The sequence below is a fragment of the Vicugna pacos genome, unplaced genomic scaffold (genome assembly GCF_048564905.1).
Source record: "Vicugna pacos unplaced genomic scaffold, VicPac4 scaffold_123, whole genome shotgun sequence".
Classification (NCBI taxonomy): domain Eukaryota; kingdom Metazoa; phylum Chordata; class Mammalia; order Artiodactyla; family Camelidae; genus Vicugna; species Vicugna pacos.
Genome location: NW_027328803.1, coordinates 213,466 through 229,108, shown reverse-complemented (window position 1 = coordinate 229,108; position 15,643 = coordinate 213,466). Strand labels below are relative to the sequence as shown.

Sequence of the window (15,643 nt, the reverse complement as noted above, 5' to 3'; positions counted from 1 at the left end):
CATAGTCCTTTGGTGTTTAGATAATGTATGGCTGTAATTTTCTTACTTTATATGTTTCTACATTTTCCACTGTGTGTATGCACTACTATATAATAAGAAAAAGCAAATGTTTAAAAGAGAAAATCTCTCTTCTCCAGATATGATTTGGTTAGAGGATGAGTCAGATACATATAATAAGAGAATCTTAAATACATGCGTCCATAATTCACTCTTTAAATTCAGGAACAGGAAACTCAGGAATGAAATAGTTTAAGAGAATCAAAGATACTTGTATTCAAGATTAGCAAGTAGGAGTGTCCTCAACAGAAATGGTGATAATCTATAATGCAGGGATTAAATGTGATAATGAAGGTACAAAGACAACATGAAGTAGAAAATGCCACGTGGCAAGCACAGAGTAAAGGGCAATATACTATGATTATGCCAATATGTGTGGTCAATTCCCAAGCAAATGATTGTGTAACCCCTGCTAGAGGGAGAAAGCTTCCAGCCTTGGCAGGAGAGGGGGGAGGATCCAGTGTCTGTATTTTTTAAAATGTCTACAGTTGCTTCTCATGTGCAAATTGATATCCCTGCACAAGAACCTTAAACCAACAGAAAGCCCAAAAGACCGTGGACAATGATGGGTAGACGACAGCCCAAGCTTTTCTGCCACAGATGAGTGATTCCACTCAGGAACACTGAGCAAGAGGCTCAGAGTCTTAGCTAAGGACAAGCAAGTCGGGACTTCTAATATGACCTAATGCCATCGACGGGGGAGGGCAGTTCAGCACAAGAAGGGAGCGCCAGGTGAGTTAACATGGAAGTTTCATTCTGGATCCAAACCGTGATGGATTTGGGTCCCAGAGGGTAAAAGCCCTTCTTCCCTGGGGCATGGACCGGATTCCACAAGTGGCTGAGACAGGAAGTATGAGGCAGAGAAAAATTCCCCCAGGAGAATCCCGAGTCTGGGTGCCAGGGAGGGTAATGGACGAGTGCGGTCCCAGCGCCACCCGCACTGCAGGGCTCCGAGGGGCTGTGGAGCTGTGCGCCCCCGGCCGGACCACAGACCTGCCTGCAGCGCTCTGGGCTGCAGCCTGGGGAGTGGCTTCAGCAGCAGGCTGGCCCCGTCACTTTCGTAGGTGTTACAGTGACCCCCACCCCTGTGGCCACGGTGATCCCAAGCCAAGGGTCTAAGTGACTTCAACCTTATTTACAGGTGACCACAGCCGGTTAGCCTGTGCTGCTCAAAAGGAAGACCCCAAATGGGGTTTTGCTGTGTCAGGGGGGTTGCTAATACCTGGCCTGCTTTGAATTTTTTCATCCTCATAGCAGCCTGGGCAGTGGAAGTTTCATCTCTCAATTTTATTTCAACTTTTTTTGTTGAAACTATAGTTGGTTTACAATATTGTGTTAATTCTTGTTTAATTCTTGGACTATATATATATATTCCTTGTCATATACTTTTCCACTAAAGGCTATTAAAAGTTATTGAGTGTAGATCCCTGTGCTATACAGAAGGATCTTGTTGTTTGAAACAAAAATTACTAAACAAAGTAACAAAGTAAGCAGACTAAACCTAGCCATGTATATGACACAGTTGAGTTTATCTCAGGATTTAAATGTGGTTTTGACCTCCAGGATCTCTTTATCAAATTATCATATGTAAAGTGCCTGTGGAACACTTCTCAGAAAAATGTTTTAAAACCATAAGATTTAGAGAATAAAGAAGGAAGATAATTATACTGAAAAGCAGATATCAAAATATAGAAATGGGCATTTGTGATACAGTAATATCTGAAATATTGGAAGAACGTGTTGAATAAGAGGATCCAGTGGTGAGTCTACTAACCGCAACATTCTGCCATAGCAGTGAGTGTAAATCATCTTCTGAGATCTGCAACAATTGCATTTTGAATGTAAATAAAGTTAAATAACAAATAAGCCATGAAGTGTGGATTCAGATTCAGCGGTATCTCGAGTCCATATCCCCAGCATTTCCCAGGGCTCCCTGCTCTTCCCCTAATGTCATTGAAAGAAGTGGGGAAAGATTGTGAAGCGAAGGGCATGTTCCATTGCAAAGAAATCTCGTAGCAGACCTGGGAGCATGGCCAATGAAAGGTTAATGCTGAAATTAGAGGCCGTGGGAAACCAAGCAGAGGCAGCTCTTTACAAGTCACATCATATGCTCTGTGTGTGTCTACGTGTGTATGCATACAGACGTGTGGGCATGTATGATGTATACACCTGCCTTTCGTGTGAAGCCGCCTCACTGTCCAAATTTGAAATCCATCCAAACGTGCAGTGCTGTCAGCCGAAGCTCAGCCAGATGCTAAGTTGTCTGTTGTTGCTCTGTCTCTTCTGCTGAACTCCACGAGTAAACCACGTGCCACCTGTTGCTTTCAGAGACAACAGCTCTGTAGGCTACAGGTCCATGCCTTGTTTCACTGCCAACTCTGATTTCCTTTCAGGACAAATTGCCATTTGAAAAAGGGGGAAGCATTCAGTTGGCCCACAAGCCTCTGAGTGAGGAAAAAACATAACGTTAGAGACAGCTCTGTGGGACAGCATCCAGAAGGGGGCAGAGCATTGGGCTGCGAGTCGAGGCTGTGTTTCTTTCAAGCTCTGCACTGAATTTGAGGTGGCATGTCACTTCTTTGGCCCTTGATTTGTTCAGCTTATATTAGGGTCTTGGACCTGTTCTATCCAAATTAGAGTATCACTTTTTTGCTCGGTGACCCTCCAGGGCTCCGCAATTCCTTCAAAGGGAAAAATGCCCACATCCTCACGGCAGCCTCTAAGGCTCCACCCCCAAAACCACCACTTATTTCCTATTCACTGTGGCCCACACCAGTCTCCATGCTGTCTGTCCAGCGTGAGGGACCTCCAGGCCTGTGATCACTGTTTCCTCTGCCCATTCTCTGCAAACCCCTTTGCTCCCGTCTTTGCCTTATTCAAAGGTCACTGCCCCATCCCCACTCCTCCCTAGCACACATTCTTCACTCTCCTTTATTTTCCTCCACAGCACTTATCACCAGCTCACAGAACCTGTATTTCTTTCTTTTACTTATTTTCTCTGACGATTTTCAGACTGGAAAGGCCATGGTGGATAATAGCAGAAAAGTGGGGGTAAAAAAGACAAATGAGGGAAGGCATCTTCTAAAAGCTAAAATGCCCACCTGAAAAGGAGGTAGGAGATAAAGTAGTAGTAGTCGTTACAATTTTGGTAAACCCAAGGCACGTAGTCAGGACTAGTTTTCACAATATTTGAGGGTAGGGAGGCAGCAATAAAAAGAAATTTATCCTGAAAACAAGAAATTAAATTCTTGGGAAGATGATGTGTTCAGCTTGAGATATCAGCAATACTTTTATGACCTTGGTCTGATAATATCCTGCCTTATAATTTGATCTGTTTGACAGCTGGATCATGAATCTAATGATGCCACAATTTCGGGAGCAGAACAGACCAACCCACGATGGGAACGGGAAAACCATCTGTATCCCATGAGCAAACTGGGGTTATTTTATGAATACCCTGAAATGAGTAAGTCATCAGTGGAGATTTCTGTGCTGTCGGTTATACTAGAGTATGCTTTGGGTCTCAGAAGCATCGGTTACCAAGCCAAACAATGTCCTAGCATACCGAAACGGAGCCCGCTTTTTTCCATTAGATGCAATTATGCAGTCAGGCTTTCAAATAGGGTGCCTGTGTATATCTTTGTCAATATTTATGTTGTACAAAGCTGAAGATTTACTGCCAAGGAATGAAATGGAATACTTATTCAGATATGTCTCCACCATTGATTCTCAGATCCTTCTGGTCATGTCGTCTAAGGATGAACTCAGAACCGTTACTAGATGTGACTCAGCTCAGGCTGTAGCCCGTGTGGCACAGCTGTTGGCTGATATCCTTCTAAACAGAGTCATGTGAGCCAGTCAGCCTGTACAGAAAGCCCGCAAGCGCATCCTGCCTCATTGCAGCAAGGTGCACCGGGTCACCCCTTCCACATCTCACACCTGCCTTTGATATTGTTCCTATTTCTTCTGGCTGATGGTTTCTGCCTGGTTCCTTGAGTGACCTCATGACACATCACTGGCTTGAATTCAGGATGAATTTGCTGATCTGGAGTATCGGTAGAACACAGATCCCCTCCTTCTCCAATGTCTTTGTCCATTTCCGTACATTTGCTTGGGCTCTGTTCCTCTTGGTTGAACTTGGTTTTGAGCTCTCAGTTGCCTTTAAATTGTTGCATCTCAAAATAGATTTCCATAGGAAACGTTATCTTTTCTATTATGCATGGTGCACTTTTATCTACTAGAAGGCTGTTGATGTGCACGTTTTGTATCTGAAACCTTTCAGCTCACCACTGCCTTGAAGTAGTTTTTTTTTTTTAAACTTAGGAGACAGGAAAGGATTTTTGTCAATAGGCTTTGCATTTATGCATGCAGGTTCTTGTCTGCAAAGGCACCCTTTGTTCTTCCTGTTTATAAGTCTACAGATGGAGTTTTCTTTTTCCTAAATTACATTCTATATATAAAATAATTGCTTTTAAAAATATACATTATACATAGAAATGCATCTGGTTCCCTCGGTGAATGAAAGGTCATATTGTGGCATCTTCAGTCAGCTATGCTTTGTGGCCTGGTGTCTGATTTGAGTTTCATCTTTGATTTTGCTGTGTTTAGTGACCAGGTTCCATGAAGGGTGCAGCTGCTGTCCCTGGTGTAGAAATTATGTTCGTTTATTCTTCTTATTTTCAAAAGGACTTTAAGCCAATGACCTGTTATTCCAAAATGAGTCATAATGGTAAATATGTCTTATTGGGGGTATTATCAGCATTAATAATAACAACAACATTCTGGGGGCAGCATATCATTAGGTATTTTAACACACACAAAAAAAGCCTTGGAAAAAAGTTATTGTTCTAATTAAGTCAAATAAATGTCATGAAAGGAAAAATTGTACGCTTTTGGGAGAAATTGATAGGGCTTTTAGAACTTTATAGTCTCATTAAAATACCAATTAAATAATTCAGCCTAACTCTACCCTACATAACAGGATGGAGTAACAGCTATTCTAGAGAGATTTTTCAGGTTTATTCGTTTTCCTATTATCTAAATAATCCCTGACGAATTAGAAAATTCAATCCATTTCTGAGAGTAGGAAGTCTGTTATTCTGTATTCAATGCTGGAGTGAAACTTATTTTGTGTTCTTTTCATTCATGGGAGATAGAATTTCCAAGTGCTTTTTGAATTATTTTTGTTCCTCTAAAATAAATTGCCTTTGGTGGTGATCTCCTGACCTCAGTTTCCTCCTCCCAGTTTTCCCCATGATCATTAATGACACCCCACCTGCCTTTTAGTTATGCCTCTTAGCTGCTGAAGGGGAACAGCTACTGATAGATGACCCTGGAGCCCTCCACCCGTGCTTCGTTAGGCCTTGCACGCAGCCACCAACCCTAGTCTCCTTCGCCTGAATTACCTTTCTCTGCTTTTCTGCCTGGAAGGACTCTTGCCAAGCCTTGACAGGGACCCCTCCACTTTTTAGAGATTATCTGCTCTCCTGTCTAGGCATGAATTGTACTTGATTCTTGTCTTGATGGTGCATGATCGTGTCCATATCCATTGTGCTCCCCGACTGTAGTGATCCTGTCGGAGGCAGTAGTCAGACTTTTCATCTTCCCGTCCATGTCTGGAGCACCACAGCCTGGACCCTGGTTCTCCTACGTGTTTAAGTGACTTGAGCTTGGAGTTTCAACACACTCACATACAACTATTAGATGAGGTGGCGGTAACATTGCCCCCAATGCCCCCACAAGGTTCTATATGGCAAATGGTTTTTTCTGAGTGAAATTTCTCTTCTATTTGTTTTCATGAATTCCCCACTGTCCTTTGAGATTATTAGAGTAACCCTGAGTTGTTAACCACAATATCTCTCCCCCCACCAGTGAATGATCCTGCTGCCTGAGAACTCAGACATGGGACATAAGAGAAATAATCTATCAGTCTTAAAATCTGGAAGCCATAAGATACCGTTTTGTACTTAGAGCACCCACAGCACAAACACCAGTCTCTCAAGAATTTGACGCTGCCTTCCCAGAGGGCGGGTGCCATAAGTGGAATGCTGTGAGGGATGAAGTGAGAGCTCTGCATCTCTGGTACTGCCTTTTCCACCCTTGCTGTGTTAACTTGATCTTCCCTTCATATATTATGTTCTCCATTTAATTTACTGCATTTAATATCAGTTGTTCTTCAACATCTCCTTGCACCCGCCCCCTCCTTTCCCTATCTCTCCAGTGCTCTCCCACCCACTCCTCTCCTGCGCTCTCCAGGAACAGGCCTGTCTCCCCCACGCCCTCACCTCTGTTCTGACTGCCCACCACCTGCACTGACATTTCCTTAACTCCGCAGAATAAACTTTCCAAAATGGCAGCTGAGTAACTGGGGGCGATTTTAGACCTCTCATCTCTTTACTGATTCATTCATTTATCCAACCAACAAACATTGAGTACTGCTATGCCAAACACTGCATCAACTGCTGGGGAGACCAAGACAGGTAAGACTTGGTGTCTGCACTTCCCAGGCCAGGCGAGGCATGGCAAGTAGTTAATGGATTGCTAAGCAGGTGAACACAAATTGGACTTCCTAGAGCTGGAAATATTTGAACTGAATCTTGAAAGGTGAAAGGAAGTTAGCTCTCAATTTTGTGGTAGAGGGAGTGGACACTTCATGCAGAGAGGTAGAGACATATATGTGTACACAGCATGAAGTGGCTTGGCCAGACTGAAGAACAACAAGTAGAGCTAGAACAAAGGCTCCATAGGTGGGAATATCAGGTGCACAAGGCCTCTGTCACGATGGGCCTTGTGTGCTTAGACTTCAATATATCCTTAAGGAAGCAGGGATATATTGGAATATTTGTAAGAGAATTGCATAATGTTTATGTTGCAGAATATCTGGTTATTCTGGCAGCAGAATGGAAGATACTATTTTTGGGGGGAGGCCCATATTTTGGGGGAAAGGATATTTCGGGGACCAACCCAGGTAACCCAGACAACAATTGGCACATGCCTGCAGAGAGGCCGTGGGCAGAAGGAGAGAGACATGGGCGGCATAAGTGGTGACTGCTGCAGTGGGGACTGCAGGACCGGGGCGGCGGGCCGCAGAGCTGCTGAGTTGACTTTCAGTGACCCATCCAGAGAGCAGATCTGCAGGGGGAGTGTAAGGGGAGGAGCTGGTTTCGAGGAGATGGTTCTGTGTGTGACATTTGGAGTGTGAAGTGTCTATGGGACATCTAAGGGGTGATGTCCATTGTTAAGCTGGTTTCACCAGTCAGGAGCTCAGAGGAGCTGTGGGTGAGGCTGTGGGGGCGATTCAGTCCTGCCAGGTGGAGGACTGAAGACGAGGCCTTGGGGAAAAGGGCCATGTACATGGCAAATGGGAGAAGAGAGGTCCACCAAGAGAAAGAAGAATAGCAGTGCAGTTGAGAGAAAACGAGTTGAGGCAACACAGAGAAGGCTGTAACCTGGCTTAAGAGGGATTTGAACACTGAATAAAAGGAGCGTAGTGAGAAAGGGGGTTGTATGGGGCATAAAAGCAAGGGCTAAAGCCCACCTCTAATTGTCTAAACTGAGGAAAAGGCGGAGGAGGACTACACTTAGGTAGCTTTTAAAAAACAGATCTGTGTGTATCTGTGTGTGTGCATATGTGCACACACACTTTTCTGCCTGGGCTTTTAATATTTATTTAATTAAAACAAAAATTAAGGGGGGAAAACATTCCACTGAGAGGAAAATATTTGTCCACGGCAAAAGCTACCTGGTAATCAAATAAACAGGAGCTGAAAATGCCCACTGGTTTGAAACACGCAGCCACAGGCAGTGCAACTCCTTTCTCAGTGCCGCGGTGAGGGCCGTGGGGGATGCAGGGCTCTGAGCCCTGGAGGAGTCATCAGCGCAGGCACTTCTCCAAGATACTGGACTTTAAAGGGAAGAAGAAAGTATAGAAAGTATCAGAGAGCAATACAGGGCAGTGAGAGAGGGTTGGGCAAGGGTCAGTTTTGTTTTACAGGGGGCGTTTCTGGCCTTGCTGTGTTGCTAGGCCTTTGCTCTTGTTGGTATTTGTTCCAAAAGCTTTTTAGAAAGTTCTTCTCGCTTGACTATCTGAACAGATTAAATCATGTTGGGTTATTTCTAGTGTTTTATTTTTAATTAAAAAATTTTCTGGAATTTATTTTAATGTCAAAAGTGCGGACAATGTACCAGGCCTTCTAATGATTTAGTTAATTACACCAGTACCTGAATCCACTGATTTTAAGTGTCAGTTTTATAATATTACTAAAATCTCTTAAATATCCACATCTATTCTTGAAATGTATTCTATTTCATTCATACTCTCAGTGCACTATTTCTATACTGTTTCCATGACCATAGATTAATATCTCCTACAGTTGGTCCTATTTTATCCTTTTCCAGAGTGTGCCTAATATTACAAATTCAAACATCTCTCCTCATTATTTTATTTGTATATTTGTGTATATTTCTGGAAGTAATTTAGGATCACCTTTCAGAAATTTTTCTTAAATCCATTCGGGTTTATTAAGTAAATTTGCATTCAGATACTAAATTTATTTTGGAGAAAAAATGTTCTATGTCCCCCAAATTTGAGTCTGCCAACTGAAGAGGATGGTGCATTCTATTGTTCATTCAATCATCATTTTTTTTCTTTTTTAAGTCATTTATCAGAATCATTTTAACATTTTTCATTAATTTATTTCTGAATAGTCTGTGCCTTGGTTGTCATTATAAATGAGATCTTTTCTGGGTTTGAACAGGGATGATTGCTAATGAAGTCTTAATTTCTAGTTTCTCTTGAATTAGAAAGGGATCTGACAGTGTGGGGCCCTCTTTCCAATATGGTGACTGTGAGCAGTGCATTTCATTAAGATGTCCACTTGCCAATTTGTCAGTGGCTGCACCTACTCCACATTTTTCTGATACTTACCCGCCCCCTGTAGGCAGACTTGTTCATGTAGGGTTAGGTGGGTTATGGAAACAGATACTGACATCACTGCTGCCACGCTGCTGACCCTGTGGCATCACTAACTCTGGTTCTTTCTCTGTGACTTCCCTGAATATGACATCTCCTTTTAGGCTGGGGACATGAGGCTTCTTTCCAGCACTGTCGGTTTTTCGGCAACACACCCCTGCCTCTCATGTCAGAAGCAAATGTCAGCTCCTCCTACTCATCCACCCAATCCACGGTCTTGCCGTTCCTGGCCAGAGTGGTCCCTATCCTTTGACTGAGCAGTAACACTAAAGGGACTACAAACTTGCCTTTCATCCACTGTCTTAGTTACATACCTGTGGTAGTTTACTTAAAAGTCTGCCAGTTAGGCTCTAAAAGTCTTTTAGATCTCTGGCCTTATCATTTCTAACTGCTCCCCCACCCCATGGAACAGCTTACCGCAGATCTCTGCTGCCCCATCTGTAGCAATGCCCTGTAAATTACAGACAGAGAGAAAAGAACTTCTAAGCCACCACCATAACTTTGACTTCCTGTGACCACACAGACCATAGAAATATCAAGATAAAAATTCCTGAAGAAGGATATTTTGCTTAGGAAGACACTTTAATTGCATACCTTTCTGTGACTTGTAATAACTTCATAGACTCTCTGAATGTGCTGCACTCACCTTCCCAGACTCAAGGGAGCTTGCTCACTTGCCTATTTTCAGTGCATTTCCTCCAACATTCTCTATGCAGAGCTTTCCCAAAAGTACATTCCTTATTCCTTTTTAAATTCTTATATACAACCACAATATTCTTTTTCTTAATCCTCAATGACAAATCATCTTCCAAGATTGTATTTTTTCAACACTGAGAGTGAATAATATGCTTCAAGATTCCCAAGTTTGTTACCAGAAAATAACTATGATTGGTTGAAGATTTTTAAGTATGTTATTCCTACTAAGGGTATATACGTGAAAGAAACAGGTTGTAATGTGTCTTCTTCCGAGAGATTTTATATTTGCCTTTAGTTTGGATTCTTTCACTGTTGAACATTATTATTACCATGAATGTCTTTTCTCTTTGGGATTTAGTTCACCATTTGCCCCTCTCTCTTTACAGGAGTAAAGGAATTGATGCTGTCCTTCCATCCATCCACCACTCCATGTTGTGTGTCCATTCCTTCAACAGGTATTCAGTTTGGGTTCACCACCTTATCTGTGGCCTCTTTCCAGTGGCCAATCTGTTGGCTCTGGAGAACAATATATTGCAAATCAGAGTGGGTATGTGGAAACTTGACTACCCTGTATAGACGCATGGTACCAGAAAAAGCCCAGGACATCGCAGCATGGCAGCCCACCATGCAAGGAACAGCAATTCTGGCTGTGGTGGACCAATGTGAGTAAAAAGTCTTCATGGGCTGAAGACTTTGAAAAGTCCAAACATGCATTGGCATTACTTCCTAAGGAATCCAGTGTTGGGCATTGTTTAATATGAGAGGCAGATGCTAACACTGACATCGCTATAAACAACATATTTGTTGTAACTGTAATTGTTATTATTTTAATATATTTTCTTTATAAATATTATTTATGACTTACAAGAGCTCTTACAGAGGCAGTTGTTAAGAAGCGTGGCCATTATACTGTTGCAGAAATGTTAATTCAGTAGAAGCATGGTAATAGTATTAATAAGTACTCACTCGTTTGATCCTCACATGGCTCTAAAGGTTACCCAGCAGTGCTTGTATAATGGAGATAGAAATCCATCTGTTTAAGTTTTTGCAGAACCTAAAATAAGAGCAGTCATTCCACCGTATTTTACCATATATTCCAGACTCTCAGTTTAAAGTAGGAACTACCTGATGAGGTCATATAAACCCTTTGTGAATCCCCAATCATTCATTACATTCCTGGACCCCTGGGGCAGAGGTTCTTCTAGAAGGTGGTCCCATCTCTCCTCCCCACCCCACTCTTGGCCTTTGCTACCCACTGTTGGTCATTAGCTAAGCAGCCTCATGTCCTGCATGTGTCTGAGCTGTGAGGGAACAGAACTCAGCTGTTTACAAACTGTAGTGACTATGACCAGTTTGAACAGTCTCTCTCCTTCCCTGCCCACACCCCCACAGGGCAACAGGGGACTCACAACCACAGCGATTCCCATGCCAGCCCATCAGGGAGCCTTCTTCCCTAGAAATGTTCTTACAACCAGGGCTGTTTCCTCCCTTACTTCACTGCCAGTTTCACTCCCAGGTTGCAGTCCCAAACAAAAGGCTATCCCAGTTTGAATTTCTTAATCAAGTCATATTTACGCTAAGTCCCTGGCACTTTCCCATGAGCACTCATAGAAACAGAACAGGACCTGGCAGTGGCTGTGGGCCAGGTTCCTGGGTGAGGGGACTTGCTGGGCCCTTCAGGTTCTGTAGTCTGGCTCGAGCTTAGCTCCCAGCACCGCGTCTTCCCAACTGCATGATTTCGGGCAAGGCTTCAACACTTCAGAGCTTCATTTTATCCCTGCTTCATATTTTAAGACTGTTATGTACCAAAAAGTGTGCTTAGGGAATTCAGTGAGACAATGAATGGATTTCACACAAGATGGTCCTCAGGGAAGGTTAGTTATTTTCATTATGCACCATCGATAAAATTGGCTGCACAGACTTGGCCAGGTATCACAGCTACAGGCACAAGAATTTGACAATGTGTCACTGTGGCTCATAGTCACTATTTTACACAGTAAAACAGCTACATGAGACCACCCAGCTGTCAGCCCACCCGACTCCCCACCCCAAGATCCCTGAATTAATCTGATTTGCTTGCTACCCCTTCTTTTTGGAGAAAGTTGGCAGATCACACACAGTCAATGACTGCTAGGTTATGTCCATTCCCATTCACTCAAATTGCCCCATTTTCAGTATCCACTGTGCTGCAAAACATAGACTAATATTCAGAATAGGACAGCAAGGCCTTTCCCATTCCACAGTCAGAGAAGCATGAATCTGTCATGTTTAATATGGCATATGACACTAAGCAAGGCAGGAAAACAGGCTCCTGTGCTTTAACAAAATTTTTAATAATGACGTTTGAAACTAAAAGTGTTTTTGTTTGACCTACAGCTAACCAGAAAATTTAATTGACTCCTATGACCCATTCCTCAGGTGTCCTGGTTTGATTGTATTAGGCACTTTTTCCTCATCTCCCCAGCATGACTTTGCTCCATCAGCACAGATGGAGTGTCTCCAAGGCTGCTCTGTGTGCATGGGCGTGTGTGTGCACACATGTGCCCCCACTGATTGGTGCCACTGTTTCATATCCAGGGGTTGTTCTGTCTTATAACTCAGGCATTGCTTTATTATATCCTAGAAAACTGCTTTTAGATCATTGATTGAACTATAGACCATCCTCTTGCCCATATTAGGAAGTGACGTCTTCCAAGACACAGGTCCTGTGTGTTTGTATTTATGTATAAGTAAGAATTAAATATGCATGTCATCCCCTCCTATATTTAATTTGTGTCTTCTCAATTGAATGTGCACAGTAAAGGCTAACTTCCCATAACAGGAGAACTTTTAGGAAGACAGAAGAAGGAATTAGCCACCAGGGAGAAGACAGGACATCAAGCAGGATTTGGTATAAAATTATTTACTCTAAAGCTGCTCTGGCTCAATATGTGGAATTGACATTGTTGTATCATGCCAGAGCATCTGCTATTGAAGACTGATTTTAATTTACTTTGATATAACTGGAAAATTGTGTTGGAACAACATGGGAAATGAAGCACACTGCATCTATCTGTACTCCTGAATTGTGTCTCACAGCTACTCAGTTTTGAGGAAAAGTATCTTGTCTGGAGACAATACAATTATTTTCATTGTTGGAATTTTTCTAGCTTCCAGAAGCACATCTGCAGGTGATTCTGTAAAAGTCTAGAGTTGACTTAAATAGCAGGAAATTTTAGCCTATTGAAATCAGGAGAAGTGAAATATTTTTGCCTACTACCACCACCACCACCAGGCAAGCACGTGTACACCCAGAGAGATTTCACATCAGACGAAATGACAAAGCTGGTTCTGTTACCGAGGCCAAACTTGTTCTGCTCGCTACACAACAGCGATAAAAAAATAAATCAGGAGACAAGGTTTTGGAGCAAGGTATAGTAACTTTATTCAGAAAGCTTGCAGACCAAGAAGATGGGGGACTAATGTCCTGGAGAATCATCTTGCCCAAGTCAGAATTCAGGCCCCTTTTAAGCTAAAAAGGGGAGGGAGTGTGGTTGGCTGTGCAAACTTCTTGCTGCAGGCATTCTTTGTTCTTGCAGTCATCCATGTGTGTCAGGCTGTGGTGTCCCTGTAAATCTCCAACAAAACAAAGGTTATTCTCTATTTTGAAACTTGTCATCCCTGCATAAGTGCAGAAGTGCTAACATCATTAAAGGTCAGAGCCCCAAGAATAGGCTTTCCTGTAGGTATTAGGCTAAAGGCAACGTTGTTTTACAAAAGGTGCAGAGCCAGCAAGATTAAGCCTGGAAAACAGGGCACAGTGCTTCAAACTAAAGGAACAGATCCAATGTGGCGTCAGATTTGTTCTCTATTACAGTTCGAGTTAGGGGAAATTTTGCAGTAGAAAATCCCCTCAGTTGTTTTTCTTGCTTTACCTGACATCTTGTTTGTTGGCTTGTGGTCTCATGGTGTCTATACCGTATGTTCAGATGAATAATATTAAAATCATATGGTGCAGAAAACATATCTGTTCTGCTTCAAATAATGACTGAAACATTTAGCTTTGTTTATTCCCATAGAATTTGGATTGAATCATTTCTCAACTTTCTTCTTCCTTCAAACCAGTATTTTACTGGAGGGTTTAAAGCCCAAATTAAAGAATTTTTCAGGGAAATATACACAAAATGTTATGATAACTCACAGAGAAAAAATGTGATAATGAGTGTGTTATTGTCCATGAATGACTGAAAAATTGTGCTGAACACTGGAATTAGACGCAACATTGTAAAATGATTATAAATCAATAAAAAATGTTTAAAAAAAGAATTTTGGAGAAGACTCATGTAATTCATAACAGTTTTACATCCGAATTTAAGGCTGACCCATATTTATACTTTTAATCAAGGAACACAATAAACTTTCTTAGTAGATCATTAATGGCGTTTTTAACTTTGTCCATGTAATCTTTTGGAAGTTGAGAGACCTAGACACCTGATCTAACAAAACAGGAATCATTGCTTGACTCTGTGAATGAAAGAATCCCAGTATAGTTTCCTGCAAGTATATTTTATTAAAAATAATAAGGAATTCTTGCTCTCTAATAAAGCAACATACATAAGAACATTCTGAGTGTTTAAAATAAATCAGACTATGGGTTAACTTATCTAAACAAGTCAAGATAGTTTTGGGAAAAGTGTATGAACTTGAAGGAAAATACATATTGTGTAATTAATATCCTATTTTTAATAAGCAAATGATAAAAAACCCAAAATTTAATCATTTATTTAAAAAGTAGTTATATAAAGCCAACTTATTTTTCATAAGTTACATAAATAAAAGGGCTATCAAAATTTACATTATTAAAGATTAAATTATACCAAATAGATCACCAAGGTTGATTGATTTTCATGATATTAATAATTTTTGAAAATATAACTTACATATAACATATCCAAGCAGCCCTTCAGTTATCCACATTACCCTAGTATACAGTTATTCTTACTGTACTTAAAACAAGTAATAGGCAAGTTTCAGGCCCTTGCTTTGAACTGCCACTGGAATTCTGGATATTCCCTTAGGTTAAAGACCAGAAGCAAAATAACAATTCTAGTTTAAAGCAGTTGCTCAAAGACTTTAAAACATTCACTATCTATATCCAGTTACAGGAAAGAATTAAGTTTTCTGAACGTTAAAAAAAGAAATTTATGCTGAAAATGAAATTCTGTCATGTATGCTGATCATAACTATACAGGCTCTAAATTAATCCTCCCTTTACTGTTTTAATACCAACATAGGTCATTATAATCGCTTTCAAATTCCATTTATGCTAGATGAACGAACGCCTCTCCACATGCTCAATTCTGACAGCTGAGTGTGTGTGAAAGCCGTCAATCACCTAGCTAGTTGGGAACACACAGTTTCTTTTCAGTGGGAAAATACACGACATAAATATATATGGGGAGGTACTAGCTCCAACTCGGTTTAACAGAGAAAAGTGCATGAACTTGAAACTCACACTAAGAAGCATACTGAGAAATCACATTAAGTGTTTCTATGGCTCCTCAATCCCTTTATGCGACATTAACGAACGCGTCTCCACATGCTCAATTCTGAGAGTTGAATGTGCGTGTAATCGGTCAATGACCTATCTTGTTGTGAACACACAGTTTCTTTAGAGTGTGGAACTAAACTAAATATATATATATATATATATATATATATATATATATATATATGGATAGCTAGTAGCTCCAACACGATTTTACACTGAAAACTGCATGAACTTCAAACCAGCACTAGAAAACATACGTACAAATCGCAGTGTTTCTAAAGTTACAAAATCCATTTATGCTACATGAACGAATGCCTCTACACATGTTCAATTCTGAGAGTTGAATATGTGTGAAAGCCATCAAACAACTAGCTTGTTGGGAAAACACA

General features: G+C 41.4%; 1 long non-coding RNA gene across 1 annotated transcript in view; it reads left to right on the top strand.

Moving 5' to 3' along the window:
- LOC140695024 (uncharacterized) overlaps positions 1-10,341 on the top strand; it is a 28,410-nt gene extending 18,069 nt beyond the window's left edge. Inside the window, exons 4-5 of the long non-coding RNA XR_012070714.1 lie at positions 3,400-3,523; positions 10,111-10,341. This is a non-coding gene — a long non-coding RNA (uncharacterized lncRNA). The remainder of the gene's footprint in view (positions 1-3,399; positions 3,524-10,110) is intronic.
- The last annotated feature ends 5,302 nt before the right edge of the window (positions 10,342-15,643 follow it).